General features: G+C 34.8%; 1 protein-coding gene and 1 long non-coding RNA gene across 2 annotated transcripts in view; both read left to right on the top strand.

The window, feature by feature from the left end:
• Positions 1-14,928, top strand: part of LOC145234027 (uncharacterized) — a 38,873-nt gene that overhangs the window by 7,377 nt on the left and 16,568 nt on the right. The window lies entirely within an intron of this gene.
• LOC145234029 (uncharacterized) overlaps positions 1-14,928 on the top strand; it is a 51,297-nt gene that overhangs the window by 22,328 nt on the left and 14,041 nt on the right. The window lies entirely within an intron of this gene.

The raw sequence follows: 14,928 nt of genomic DNA, 5'->3' as shown, positions 1-14,928 counted from the left end.
TGAAAACCGTTTAATTTTATCTCATTTCGTTTACGTTTTATGGCCAGCAAGGTATATTAAGAACGACCTGATTTAATCGCGTTAATAGTCTTGCACTCGAAAAAAAATGAAGTTCGCTTGTCATTTCCGTTTTGCTTACATGAACGAATTGAAACTTTTCAAGCTATGTCTGACTGCAATTCCGAATTGGCTCGTGAAAACCGTTTTATTTTATCTCATTTCATTTACGTTTTATAGCCAGTAAGGTATATTAAGAACGACCTGATTTAATCGCGTTAATAGTCTTGCCCCCCAAAAAATGAAGTTCGGTTGTCATTTCCGTTTTGCTTACATGAACGAATTAAACCTTTGCAAGCTATGTCTAAATGCAATTCCGAATTGCATCGTGAAAACCGTTTAATTTTATCTCATTTCGTTTACGTTTTATGGCCAGCAAGGTATATTAAGAACGACCTGATTTAATCGCGTTAATAGTCTTGCACTCGAAAAAAAATGAAGTTCGCTTGTCATTTCCGTTTTGCTTACATGAACGAATTGAAACTTTTCAAGCTATGTCTGACTGCAATTCCGAATTGGCTCGTGAAAACCGTTTTATTTTATCTCATTTCATTTACGTTTTATAGCCAGTAAGGTATATTAAGAACGACCTGATTTAATCGCGTTAATAGTCTTGCCCCCCAAAAAATGAAGTTCGGTTGTCATTTCCGTTTTGCTTACATGAACGAACTGTAACTTTTCAAGCTATTTCTCAATGCAATTCCGAATTGGCTCGTGAAAACCGTTTAATTTTATCTCATTTCGTTTACGTTTTATGGCCAGCAAGGTATATTAAGAACGACCTGATTTAATCGCGTTAATAGTCTTGCACTCGAAAAAAAATGAAGTTCGCTTGTCATTTCCGTTTTGCTTACATGAACGAATTGAAACTTTTCAAGCTATGTCTGACTGCAATTCCGAATTGGCTCGTGAAAACCGTTTTATTTTATCTCATTTCATTTACGTTTTATAGCCAGTAAGGTATATTAAGAACGACCTGATTTAATCGCGTTAATAGTCTTGCCCCCCAAAAAATGAAGTTCGGTCGTCATTTCCGTTTTGCTTACATGAACGAACTGTAACTTTTCAAGCTATTTCTCAATGCAATTCCGAATTGGCTCGTGAAAACCGTTTAATTTTATCTCATTTCGTTTACGTTTTATGGCCAATAAGGTATATTAAGAACGACCTGATTTAATCGCGTTAATAGTCTTGCACTCGAAAAAAAATGAAGTTCGCTTGTCATTTCCGTTTTGCTTACATGAACGAATTGAAACTTTTCAAGCTATGTCTGACTGCAATTCCGAATTGGCTCGTGAAAACCGTTTTATTTTATCTCATTTCATTTACGTTTTATAGCCAGTAAGGTATATTAAGAACGACCTGATTTAATCGCGTTAATAGTCTTGCCCCCCAAAAAAAGAAGTTCGGTTGTCATTTCCGTTTTGCTTACATGAACGAACTGTAACTTTTCAAGCTATTTCTCAATGCAATTCCGAATTGGCTCGTGAAAACCGTTTAATTTTATCTCATTTCGTTTACGTTTTATGGCCAATAAGGTATATTAAGAACGACCTGATTTAATCGCGTTAATAGTCTTGCACTCGAAAAAAAATGAAGTTCGCTTGTCATTTCCGTTTTGCTTACATGAACGAATTAAACCTTTGCAAGCTATGTCTAAATGCAATTCCGAATTGCATCGTGAAAACCGTTTAATTTTATCTCATTTCGTTTACGTTTTATGGCCAGCAAGGTATATTAAGAACGACCTGATTTAATCGCGTTAATAGTCTTGCACTCGAAAAAAAATGAAGTTCGCTTGTCATTTCCGTTTTGCTTACATGAACGAATTGAAACTTTTCAAGCTATGTCTGACTGCAATTCCGAATTGGCTCGTGAAAACCGTTTTATTTTATCTCATTTCATTTACGTTTTATAGCCAGTAAGGTATATTAAGAACGACCTGATTTAATCGCGTTAATAGTCTTGCCCCCCAAAAAATGAAGTTCGGTTGTCATTTCCGTTTTGCTTACATGAACGAACTGTAACTTTTCAAGCTATTTCTCAATGCAATTCCGAATTGGCTCGTGAAAACCGTTTAATTTTATCTCATTTCGTTTACGTTTTATGGCCAGCAAGGTATATTAAGAACGACCTGATTTAATCGCGTTAATAGTCTTGCACTCGAAAAAAAATGAAGTTCGCTTGTCATTTCCGTTTTGCTTACATGAACGAATTGAAACTTTTCAAGCTATGTCTGACTGCAATTCCGAATTGGCTCGTGAAAACCGTTTTATTTTATCTCATTTCATTTACGTTTTATAGCCAGTAAGGTATATTAAGAACGACCTGATTTAATCGCGTTAATAGTCTTGCCCCCCAAAAAATGAAGTTCGCTCGTCATTTCCGTTTTGCTTATATGAACGAACTGTAACTTTTCAAGCTATTTCTCAATGCAATTCCGAATTGGCTCGTGAAAACCGTTTAATTTTATCTCATTTCGTTTACGTTTTATGGCCAATAAGGTATATTAAGAACGACCTGATTTAATCGCGTTAATAGTTTTGCACTCGAAAAAAAATGAAGTTCGCTTGTCATTTCCGTTTTGCTTACATGAACGAATTGAAACTTTTCAAGCTATGTCTGACTGCAATTCCGAATTGGCTCGTGAAAACCGTTTTATTTTATCTCATTTCATTTACGTTTTATAGCCAGTAAGGTATATTAAGAACGACCTGATTTAATCGCGTTAATAGTCTTGCCCCCCAAAAAATGAAGTTCGGTTGTCATTTCCGTTTTGCTTACATGAACGAACTGTAACTTTTCAAGCTATTTCTCAATGCAATTCCGAATTGGCTCGTGAAAACCGTTTAATTTTATCTCATTTCGTTTACGTTTTATGGCCAGCAAGGTATATTAAGAACGACCTGATTTAATCGCGTTAATAGTCTTGCACTCGAAAAAAAATGAAGTTCGCTTGTCATTTCCGTTTTGCTTACATGAACGAATTGAAACTTTTCAAGCTATGTCTAAATGCAATTCCGAATTGGTTCGTGAAAACCGTCAAATTTTATCTCATTTCGTTTACGTTTTATAGTCAATAAGGTATATTAAGAACGACCTGATTTAATCGCGTTAATAGCCTTGCACTCGAAAAAAATGAAGTTCGCTTGTCATTTCCGTTTTGCTTACATGAACGAATTAAAACTTTTCAAGCTATGTCTAAATGCAATTCCGAATTGGCTCGTGAAAACCGTTTAAATTTATCTCATTTCGTTTACGTTTTATAGCCAATAAGGTATATTAAGAACGACCTGATTTAATCGCGTTAATAGTCTTGCACTCGAAAAAAAAGAAGTTCGCTTGTCATTTCCGTTTTGTTTACATGAACGAATTGAAACTTTTCAAGCTATGTCTGACTGCAATTCCGAATTGGCTCGTGAAAACCGTTTTATTTTATCTCATTTCATTTACGTTTTATAGCCAGTAAGGTATATTAAGAACGACCTGATTTAATCGCGTTAATAGTCTTGCCCCCCCAAAAATGAAGTTCGGTCGTCATTTCCGTTTTGCTTACATGAACGAACTGTAACTTTTCAAGCTATTTCTCAATGCAATTCCGAATTGGCTCGTGAAAACCGTTTAATTTTATCTCATTTCGTTTACGTTTTATGGCCAATAAGGTATATTAAGAACGACCTGATTTAATCGCGTTAATAGTCTTGCACTCGAAAAAAAATGAAGTTCGCTTGTCATTTCCGTTTTGCTTACATGAACGAATTAAAACTTTTCAAGCTATGTCTAAATGCAATTCCGAATTGGTTCGTGAAAACCGTCAAATTTTATCTCATTTCGTTTACGTTTTATAGTCAATAAGGTATATTAAGAACGACCTGATTTAATCGCGTTAATAGCCTTGCACTCGAAAAAAATGAAGTTCGCTTGTCATTTCCGTTTTGCTTACATGAACGAATTAAAACTTTTCAAGCTATGTCTAAATGCAATTCCGAATTGGTTCGTGAAAACCGTTTAAATTTATCTCATTTCGTTTACGTTTTATAGCCAATAAGGTATATTAAGAACGACCTGATTTAATCGCGTTAATAGTCTTGCACTCGAAAAAAAAGAAGTTCGCTTGTCATTTCCGTTTTGTTTACATGAACGAATTGAAACTTTTCAAGCTATGTTTGACTGCAATTCCGAATTGGTTCGTGAAAACCGTTTAATTTTATCTCATTTCGTTCACGTTTTATAGCCAATAAGGTATATTAAGAACGACCTGATTTAATCGCGTTAATAGTCTTGCCCTCGAAAAAAAATGAAGTTCGGTTGTCATTTCCGTTTTGCTTACATGAACGAATTAAAACTTTTCAAGCTATGTCTAAATGCAATTCCGAATTGGCTCGTGAAAACCGTTTAATTTTATCTCATTTCGTTCACGTTTTATAGCCAATAAGGTATATTAAGAACGACCTGATTTAATCGCGTTAATATAGTCTTGCCCTCGAAAAAAAAGAAGTTCGCTTGTCATTTCCGTTTTGCTTACATGAACGAATTGAAACTTTTCAAGCTATTTCTGACTGCAATTCCGAATTGGTTCGTGAAAACCGTTTAATTTTATCTCATTTCGTTTACCTTTTATAGCCAATCAGGTATATTAAGAACGACCTGATTTAATCGCGTTAATAGTCTTGCACTCGAAAAAAAAGAAGTTCGCTTGTCATTTCCGTTTTGCTTACATGAACGAATTGAAACTTTTCAAGCTATGTCTGACTGCAATTCCGAATTGCATCGTGAAAACCGTTTAATTTTATCTCATTTCGTTTACGTTTTATGGCCAGCAAGGTATATTAAGAACGACCTGATTTAATCGCGTTAATAGTCTTGCACTCGAAAAAAAATGAAGTTCGCTTGTCATTTCCGTTTTGCTTACATGAACGAATTGAAACTTTTCAAGCTATGTCTGACTGCAATTCCGAATTGGCTCGTGAAAACCGTTTTATTTTATCTCATTTCATTTACGTTTTATAGCCAGTAAGGTATATTAAGAACGACCTGATTTAATCGCGTTAATAGTCTTGCCCCCCAAAAAATGAAGTTCGGTTGTCATTTCCGTTTTGCTTACATGAACGAACTGTAACTTTTCAAGCTATTTCTCAATGCAATTCCGAATTGGCTCGTGAAAACCGTTTAATTTTATCTCATTTCGTTTACGTTTTATGGCCAGCAAGGTATATTAAGAACGACCTGATTTAATCGCGTTAATAGTCTTGCACTCGAAAAAAAATGAAGTTCGCTTGTCATTTCCGTTTTGCTTACATGAACGAATTGAAACTTTTCAAGCTATGTCTGACTGCAATTCCGAATTGGCTCGTGAAAACCGTTTTATTTTATCTCATTTCATTTACGTTTTATAGCCAGTAAGGTATATTAAGAACGACCTGATTTAATCGCGTTAATAGTCTTGCCCCCCAAAAAATGAAGTTCGGTCGTCATTTCCGTTTTGCTTACATGAACGAACTGTAACTTTTCAAGCTATTTCTCAATGCAATTCCGAATTGGCTCGTGAAAACCGTTTAATTTTATCTCATTTCGTTTACGTTTTATGGCCAATAAGGTATATTAAGAACGACCTGATTTAATCGCGTTAATAGTCTTGCACTCGAAAAAAAATGAAGTTCGCTTGTCATTTCCGTTTTGCTTACATGAACGAATTGAAACTTTTCAAGCTATGTCTGACTGCAATTCCGAATTGGCTCGTGAAAACCGTCAAATTTTATCTCATTTCATTTACGTTTTATAGCCAGTAAGGTATATTAAGAACGACCTGATTTAATCGCGTTAATAGTCTTGCCCCCCAAAAAATGAAGTTCGGTTGTCATTTCCGTTTTGCTTACATGAACGAACTGTAACTTTTCAAGCTATTTCTCAATGCAATTCCGAATTGGCTCGTGAAAACCGTTTAATTTTATCTCATTTCGTTTACGTTTTATGGCCAATAAGGTATATTAAGAACGACCTGATTTAATCGCGTTAATAGTCTTGCCCCCCAAAAAATGAAGTTCGCTTGTCATTTCCGTTTTGCTTACATGAACGAATTAAACCTTTGCAAGCTATGTCTAAATGCAATTCCGAATTGCATCGTGAAAACCGTTTAATTTTATCTCATTTCGTTTACGTTTTATAGCCAGCAAGGTATATTAAGAACGACCTGATTTAATCGCGTTAATAGTCTTGCACTCGAAAAAAAATGAAGTTCGCTTGTCATTTCCGTTTTGCTTACATGAACGAATTGAAACTTTTCAAGCTATGTCTGACTGCAATTCCGAATTGGCTCGTGAAAACCGTTTTATTTTATCTCATTTCATTTACGTTTTATAGCCAGTAAGGTATATTAAGAACGACCTGATTTAATCGCGTTAATAGTCTTGCCCCCCAAAAAATGAAGTTCGGTTGTCATTTCCGTTTTGCTTACATGAACGAACTGTAACTTTTCAAGCTATTTCTCAATGCAATTCCGAATTGGCTCGTGAAAACCGTTTAATTTTATCTCATTTCGTTTACGTTTTATGGCCAGCAAGGTATATTAAGAACGACCTGATTTAATCGCGTTAATAGTCTTGCACTCGAAAAAAAATGAAGTTCGCTTGTCATTTCCGTTTTGCTTACATGAACGAATTGAAACTTTTCAAGCTATGTCTGACTGCAATTCCGAATTGGCTCGTGAAAACCGTTTTATTTTATCTCATTTCATTTACGTTTTATAGCCAGTAAGGTATATTAAGAACGACCTGATTTAATCGCGTTAATAGTCTTGCCCCCCAAAAAATGAAGTTCGGTCGTCATTTCCGTTTTGCTTACATGAACGAACTGTAACTTTTCAAGCTATTTCTCAATGCAATTCCGAATTGGCTCGTGAAAACCGTTTAATTTTATCTCATTTCGTTTACGTTTTATGGCCAATAAGGTATATTAAGAACGACCTGATTTAATCGCGTTAATAGTCTTGCACTCGAAAAAAAATGAAGTTCGCTTGTCATTTCCGTTTTGCTTACATGAACGAATTGAAACTTTTCAAGCTATGTCTGACTGCAATTCCGAATTGGCTCGTGAAAACCGTTTAATTTTATCTCATTTCATTTACGTTTTATAGCCAGTAAGGTATATTAAGAACGACCTGATTTAATCGCGTTAATAGTCTTGCCCCCCAAAAAAAGAAGTTCGGTTGTCATTTCCGTTTTGCTTACATGAACGAACTGTAACTTTTCAAGCTATTTCTCAATGCAATTCCGAATTGGCTCGTGAAAACCGTTTAATTTTATCTCATTTCGTTTACGTTTTATGGCCAATAAGGTATATTAAGAACGACCTGATTTAATCGCGTTAATAGTCTTGCACTCGAAAAAAAATGAAGTTCGCTTGTCATTTCCGTTTTGCTTACATGAACGAATTAAAACTTTTCAAGCTATGTCTAAATGCAATTCCGAATTGGTTCGTGAAAACCGTTTTATTTTATCTCATTTCGTTTACGTTTTATAGTCAATAAGGTATATTAAGAACGACCTGATTTAATCGCGTTAATAGTCTTGCCCCCCAAAAAATGAAGTTCGCTTGTCATTTCCGTTTTGCTTACATGAACGAATTAAACCTTTGCAAGCTATGTCTAAATGCAATTCCGAATTGCATCGTGAAAACCGTTTAATTTTATCTCATTTCGTTTACGTTTTATAGCCAGCAAGGTATATTAAGAACGACCTGATTTAATCGCGTTAATAGTCTTGCACTCGAAAAAAAATGAAGTTCGCTTGTCATTTCCGTTTTGCTTACATGAACGAATTGAAACTTTTCAAGCTATGTCTGACTGCAATTCCGAATTGGCTCGTGAAAACCGTTTTATTTTATCTCATTTCATTTACGTTTTATAGCCAGTAAGGTATATTAAGAACGACCTGATTTAATCGCGTTAATAGTCTTGCCCCCCAAAAAATGAAGTTCGGTTGTCATTTCCGTTTTGCTTACATGAACGAACTGTAACTTTTCAAGCTATTTCTCAATGCAATTCCGAATTGGCTCGTGAAAACCGTTTAATTTTATCTCATTTCGTTTACGTTTTATGGCCAGCAAGGTATATTAAGAACGACCTGATTTAATCGCGTTAATAGTCTTGCACTCGAAAAAAAATGAAGTTCGCTTGTCATTTCCGTTTTGCTTACATGAACGAATTGAAACTTTTCAAGCTATGTCTGACTGCAATTCCGAATTGGCTCGTGAAAACCGTTTTATTTTATCTCATTTCATTTACGTTTTATAGCCAGTAAGGTATATTAAGAACGACCTGATTTAATCGCGTTAATAGTCTTGCCCCCCAAAAAATGAAGTTCGGTCGTCATTTCCGTTTTGCTTACATGAACGAACTGTAACTTTTCAAGCTATTTCTCAATGCAATTCCGAATTGGCTCGTGAAAACCGTTTAATTTTATCTCATTTCGTTTACGTTTTATGGCCAATAAGGTATATTAAGAACGACCTGATTTAATCGCGTTAATAGTCTTGCACTCGAAAAAAAATGAAGTTCGCTTGTCATTTCCGTTTTGCTTACATGAACGAATTGAAACTTTTCAAGCTATGTCTGACTGCAATTCCGAATTGGCTCGTGAAAACCGTTTAATTTTATCTCATTTCATTTACGTTTTATAGCCAGTAAGGTATATTAAGAACGACCTGATTTAATCGCGTTAATAGTCTTGCCCCCCAAAAAATGAAGTTCGGTTGTCATTTCCGTTTTGCTTACATGAACGAACTGTAACTTTTCAAGCTATTTCTCAATGCAATTCCGAATTGGCTCGTGAAAACCGTTTAATTTTATCTCATTTCGTTTACGTTTTATGGCCAATAAGGTATATTAAGAACGACCTGATTTAATCGCGTTAATAGTCTTGCACTCGAAAAAAAATGAAGTTCGCTTGTCATTTCCGTTTTGCTTACATGAACGAATTAATACTTTTCAAGCTATGTCTAAATGCAATTCCGAATTGGTTCGTGAAAACCGTTTTATTTTATCTCATTTCGTTTACGTTTTATAGTCAATAAGGTATATTAAGAACGACCTGATTTAATCGCGTTAATAGCCTTGCACTCGAAAAAAATGAAGTTCGCTTGTCATTTCCGTTTTGCTTACATGAACGAATTAAAACTTTTCAAGCTATGTCTGACTGCAATTCCGAATTGGTTCGTGAAAACCGTTTAAATTTATCTCATTTCGTTTACGTTTTATAGCCAATAAGGTATATTAAGAACGACCTGATTTAATCGCGTTAATAGTCTTGCACTCGAAAAAAGAAGTTCGCTTGTCATTTCCGTTTTGTTTACATGAACGAATTGAAACTTTTCAAGCTATGTTTGACTGCAATTCCGAATTGGTTCGTGAAAACCGTTTAATTTTATCTCATTTCGTTCACGTTTTATAGCCAATAAGGTATATTAAGAACGACCTGATTTAATCGCGTTAATAGTCTTGCCCTCGAAAAAAAATGAAGTTCGCTTGTCATTTCCGTTTTGCTTACATGAACGAATTAAAACTTTTCAAGCTATGTCTAAATGCAATTCCGAATTGGCTCGTGAAAACCGTTTAATTTTATCTCATTTCGTTCACGTTTTATAGCCAATAAGGTATATTAAGAACGACCTGATTTAATCGCGTTAATATAGTCTTGCCCTCGAAAAAAAAGAAGTTCGCTTGTCATTTCCGTTTTGCTTACATGAACGAATTGAAACTTTTCAAGCTATTTCTGACTGCAATTCCGAATTGGTTCGTGAAAACCGTTTAATTTTATCTCATTTCGTTTACCTTTTATAGCCAATCAGGTATATTAAGAACGACCTGATTTAATCGCGTTAATAGTCTTGCACTCGAAAAAAAAGAAGTTCGCTTGTCATTTCCGTTTTGCTTACATGAACGAATTGAAACTTTTCAAGCTATGTCTGACTGCAATTCCGAATTGCATCGTGAAAACCGTTTAATTTTATCTCATTTCGTTTACGTTTTATGGCCAGCAAGGTATATTAAGAACGACCTGATTTAATCGCGTTAATAGTCTTGCACTCGAAAAAAAATGAAGTTCGCTTGTCATTTCCGTTTTGCTTACATGAACGAATTGAAACTTTTCAAGCTATGTCTGACTGCAATTCCGAATTGGCTCGTGAAAACCGTTTTATTTTATCTCATTTCATTTACGTTTTATAGCCAGTAAGGTATATTAAGAACGACCTGATTTAATCGCGTTAATAGTCTTGCCCCCCAAAAAATGAAGTTCGGTTGTCATTTCCGTTTTGCTTACATGAACGAACTGTAACTTTTCAAGCTATTTCTCAATGCAATTCCGAATTGGCTCGTGAAAACCGTTTAATTTTATCTCATTTCGTTTACGTTTTATGGCCAGCAAGGTATATTAAGAACGACCTGATTTAATCGCGTTAATAGTCTTGCACTCGAAAAAAAATGAAGTTCGCTTGTCATTTCCGTTTTGCTTACATGAACGAATTGAAACTTTTCAAGCTATGTCTGACTGCAATTCCGAATTGGCTCGTGAAAACCGTTTTATTTTATCTCATTTCATTTACGTTTTATAGCCAGTAAGGTATATTAAGAACGACCTGATTTAATCGCGTTAATAGTCTTGCCCCCCAAAAAATGAAGTTCGGTCGTCATTTCCGTTTTGCTTACATGAACGAACTGTAACTTTTCAAGCTATTTCTCAATGCAATTCCGAATTGGCTCGTGAAAACCGTTTAATTTTATCTCATTTCGTTTACGTTTTATGGCCAATAAGGTATATTAAGAACGACCTGATTTAATCGCGTTAATAGTCTTGCACTCGAAAAAAAATGAAGTTCGCTTGTCATTTCCGTTTTGCTTACATGAACGAATTGAAACTTTTCAAGCTATGTCTGACTGCAATTCCGAATTGGCTCGTGAAAACCGTTTTATTTTATCTCATTTCATTTACGTTTTATAGCCAGTAAGGTATATTAAGAACGACCTGATTTAATCGCGTTAATAGTCTTGCCCCCCAAAAAATGAAGTTCGGTTGTCATTTCCGTTTTGCTTACATGAACGAACTGTAACTTTTCAAGCTATTTCTCAATGCAATTCCGAATTGGCTCGTGAAAACCGTTTAATTTTATCTCATTTCGTTTACGTTTTATGGCCAATAAGGTATATTAAGAACGACCTGATTTAATAGCGTTAATAGTCTTGCACTCGAAAAAAAATGAAGTTCGCTTGTCATTTCCGTTTTGCTTACATGAACGAATTAAAACTTTTCAAGCTATGTCTAAATGCAATTCCGAATTGGTTCGTGAAAACCGTCAAATTTTATCTCATTTCGTTTACGTTTTATAGTCAATAGGGTATATTAAGAACGACCTGATTTAATCGCGTTAATAGCCTTGCACTCGAAAAAAATGAAGTTCGCTTGTCATTTCCGTTTTGCTTACATGAACGAATTAAAACTTTTCAAGCTATGTCTGACTGCAATTCCGAATTGGTTCGTGAAAACCGTTTAATTTTATCTCATTTCGTTTACGTTTTATAGCCAATAAGGTATATTAAGAACGACCTGATTTAATCGCGTTAATAGTCTTGCACTCGAAAAAAAAGAAGTTCGCTTGTCATTTCCGTTTTGTTTACATGAACGAATTGAAACTTTTCAAGCTATGTTTGACTGCAATTCCGAATTGGTTCGTGAAAACCGTTTAATTTTATCTCATTTCGTTCACGTTTTATAGCCAATAAGGTATATTAAGAACGACCTGATTTAATCGCGTTAATAGTCTTGCCCTCGAAAAAAAATGAAGTTCGCTTGTCATTTCCGTTTTGCTTACATGAACGAATTAAAACTTTTCAAGCTATGTCTAAATGCAATTCCGAATTGGCTCGTGAAAACCGTTTAATTTTATCTCATTTCGTTCACGTTTTATAGCCAATAAGGTATATTAAGAACGACCTGATTTAATCGCGTTAATATAGTCTTGCCCTCGAAAAAAAAGAAGTTCGCTTGTCATTTCCGTTTTGCTTACATGAACGAATTGAAACTTTTCAAGCTATTTCTGACTGCAATTCCGAATTGGTTCGTGAAAACCGTTTAATTTTATCTCATTTCGTTTACCTTTTATAGCCAATCAGGTATATTAAGAACGACCTGATTTAATCGCGTTAATAGTCTTGCACTCGAAAAAAAAGAAGTTCGCTTGTCATTTCCGTTTTGCTTACATGAACGAATTGAAACTTTTCAAGCTATGTCTGACTGCAATTCCGAATTGGTTCGTGAAAACCGTTTAATTTTATCTCATTTCGTTCACGTTTTATAGCCAATAAGGTATATTAAGAACGACCTGATTTAATCGCGTTAATATAGTCTTGCCCTCGAAAAAAAAGAAGTTCGGTTGTCATTTCCGTTTTGCTTACATGAACGAATTGAAACTTTTCAAGCTATTTCTGACTGCAATTCCGAATTGGTTCGTGAAAACCGTTTAATTTTATCTCATTTCGTTTACCTTTTATAGCCAATCAGGTATATTAAGAACGACCTGATTTAATCGCGTTAATAGTCTTGCACTCGAAAAAAAAGAAGTTCGCTTGTCATTTCCGTTTTGCTTACATGAACGAATTGAAACTTTTCAAGCTGTGTCTGACTGCAATTCCGAATTGGTTCGTGAAAACCGTTTAATTTTATCTCATTTCGTTTACGTTTTATAGCCAATAAGGTATATTAAGAACGACCTGATTTAATCGCGTTAATAGTCTTGCACTCGAAAAAAAATGAAGTTCGCTTGTCATTTCCGTTTTGCTTACATGAACGAATTGAAACTTTTCAAGCTTTTTCTAAATGCAATTCCGAATTGGCTCGTGAAAACCGTTTAATTTTATCTCATTTCGTTTACGTTTTATAGCCAAAAAGGTATATTAAGAACGACCTGATTTAATCGCGTTAATAGTCTTGCCCTCGAAAAAAAATGAAGTTCGCTTGTCATTTCCGTTTTGCTTACATGAACGAATTGAAACTTTTCAAGCTATTTCTAAATGCAATTCCGAATTGGCTCGTGAAAACCGTTTAATTTTATCTCATTTCGTTTACCTTTTATAGCCAATAAGGTATATTAAGAACGACCTGATTTAATCGCGTTAATAGTCTTGCACTCGAAAAAAAATGAAGTTCGCTTGTCATTTCCGTTTTGCTTACATGAACGAATTGAAACTTTTCAAGCTTTTTCTCAATGCAATTCCGAATTGGCTCGTGAAAACCGTTTAATTTTATCTCATTTCGTTTACGTTTTATAGCCAAAAAGGTATATTAAGAACGACCTGATTTAATCGCGTTAATAGTCTTGCACTCGAAAAACAATGAAATTCGCTTGTCATTTCTGTTTTGCTTACATGAACGAACTGTAACTTTTCAAGCTATGTCTGACTGCAATTCCGAATTGGCTCGTGAAAACCGTTTAATTTTATCTCATTTCGTTTACGTTTTATGGTCAATAAGGTGTATTAAGAACGACCTGATTTAATCGCGTTAATAGTCTTGCACTCGAAAAACAATGAAATTCGCTTGTCATTTCTGTTTTGCTTACATGAACGAACTGTAACTTTTCAAGCTATGTCTAAATGCAATTCCGAATTTGCTCGTGAAAACCGTTTAATTTTATCTCATTTCGTTTACGTTTTATGGCCAATAAGGTATATTAAGAACAATCTGATTTAATCGCGTTAATAGTCTTGCACTCGAAAAAAATGAAGTTCGCTTGTCATTTCCGTTTTGCTTACATGAACGAATTGAAACTTTTCAAGCTATGTCTGACTGCAATTCCGAATTGGTTCGTGAAAACCGTTTAATTTTATCTCATTTCGTTTACGTTTTATGGCCAATAAGGTATATTAAGAACGACCTGATTTAATCGCGTTAATAGTCTTGCACTCGAAAAAAAATGAAGTTCGCTTGTCATTTCTGTTTTGCTTACATGAACGAATTAAAACTTCCCAAGCTATTTCTAAATGCAATTCCGAATTGGCTCGTGAAAACCGTTTAATTTTATCTCATTTCGTTTACGTTTTATAGCCAATAAGGTATATTAAGAACGACCTGATTTAATCGCGTTAATAGTCTTGCACTCGAAAAAAAAAATGAAGTTCGCTTGTCATTTCTGTTTTGCTAACATGAACGAACTGTAACTTTTCAAGCTATGTCTGACTGCAATTCCGAATTGGCTCGTGAAAACCGTTTAATTTTATCTCATTTCGTTTACGTTTTATGGCCAATAAGATATATTAAGAACGACCTGATTTAATCGCGTTAATAGTCTTGCACTCGAAAAAATATGAAGTTCGCTTGTCATTTCCGTTTTGCTTACATGAACGAATTAAAACTTCGCAAGCTATTTCTCAATGCAATTCCGAATTGGCTCGTGAAAACCGTTTAATTTTATCTCATTTCGTTTACGTTTTATGGCCAATAAGGTATATTAAGAACGACCTGATTTAATCGCGTTAATAGTCTTGCACTCGAAAAAAAATGAAGTTCGCTTGTCATTTCTGTTTTGCTTACATGAACGAATTAAAACTTCCCAAGCTATTTCTAAATGCAATTCCGAATTGGCTCGTGAAAACCGTTTAATTTTATCTCATTTCGTTTACGTTTTATAGCCAATAAGGTATATTAAGAACGACCTGATTTAATCGCGTTAATAGTCTTGCACTCGAAAAAAAAAATGAAGTTCGCTTGTCATTTCTGTTTTGCTAACATGAACGAACTGTAACTTTTCAAGCTATGTCTGACTGCAATTCCGAATTGGCTCGTGAAAACCGTTTAATTTTATCTCATTTCGTTTACGTTTTAT

This window comes from Phallusia mammillata, chromosome 6 (assembly GCF_965637545.1).
Source record: "Phallusia mammillata chromosome 6, kaPhaMamm4.hap1.1, whole genome shotgun sequence".
Lineage (NCBI taxonomy): Eukaryota > Metazoa > Chordata > Ascidiacea > Phlebobranchia > Ascidiidae > Phallusia > Phallusia mammillata.
Note: the sequence above shows the minus strand (reverse complement) of the source record. Positions and strands in the feature narration are given on the sequence as shown.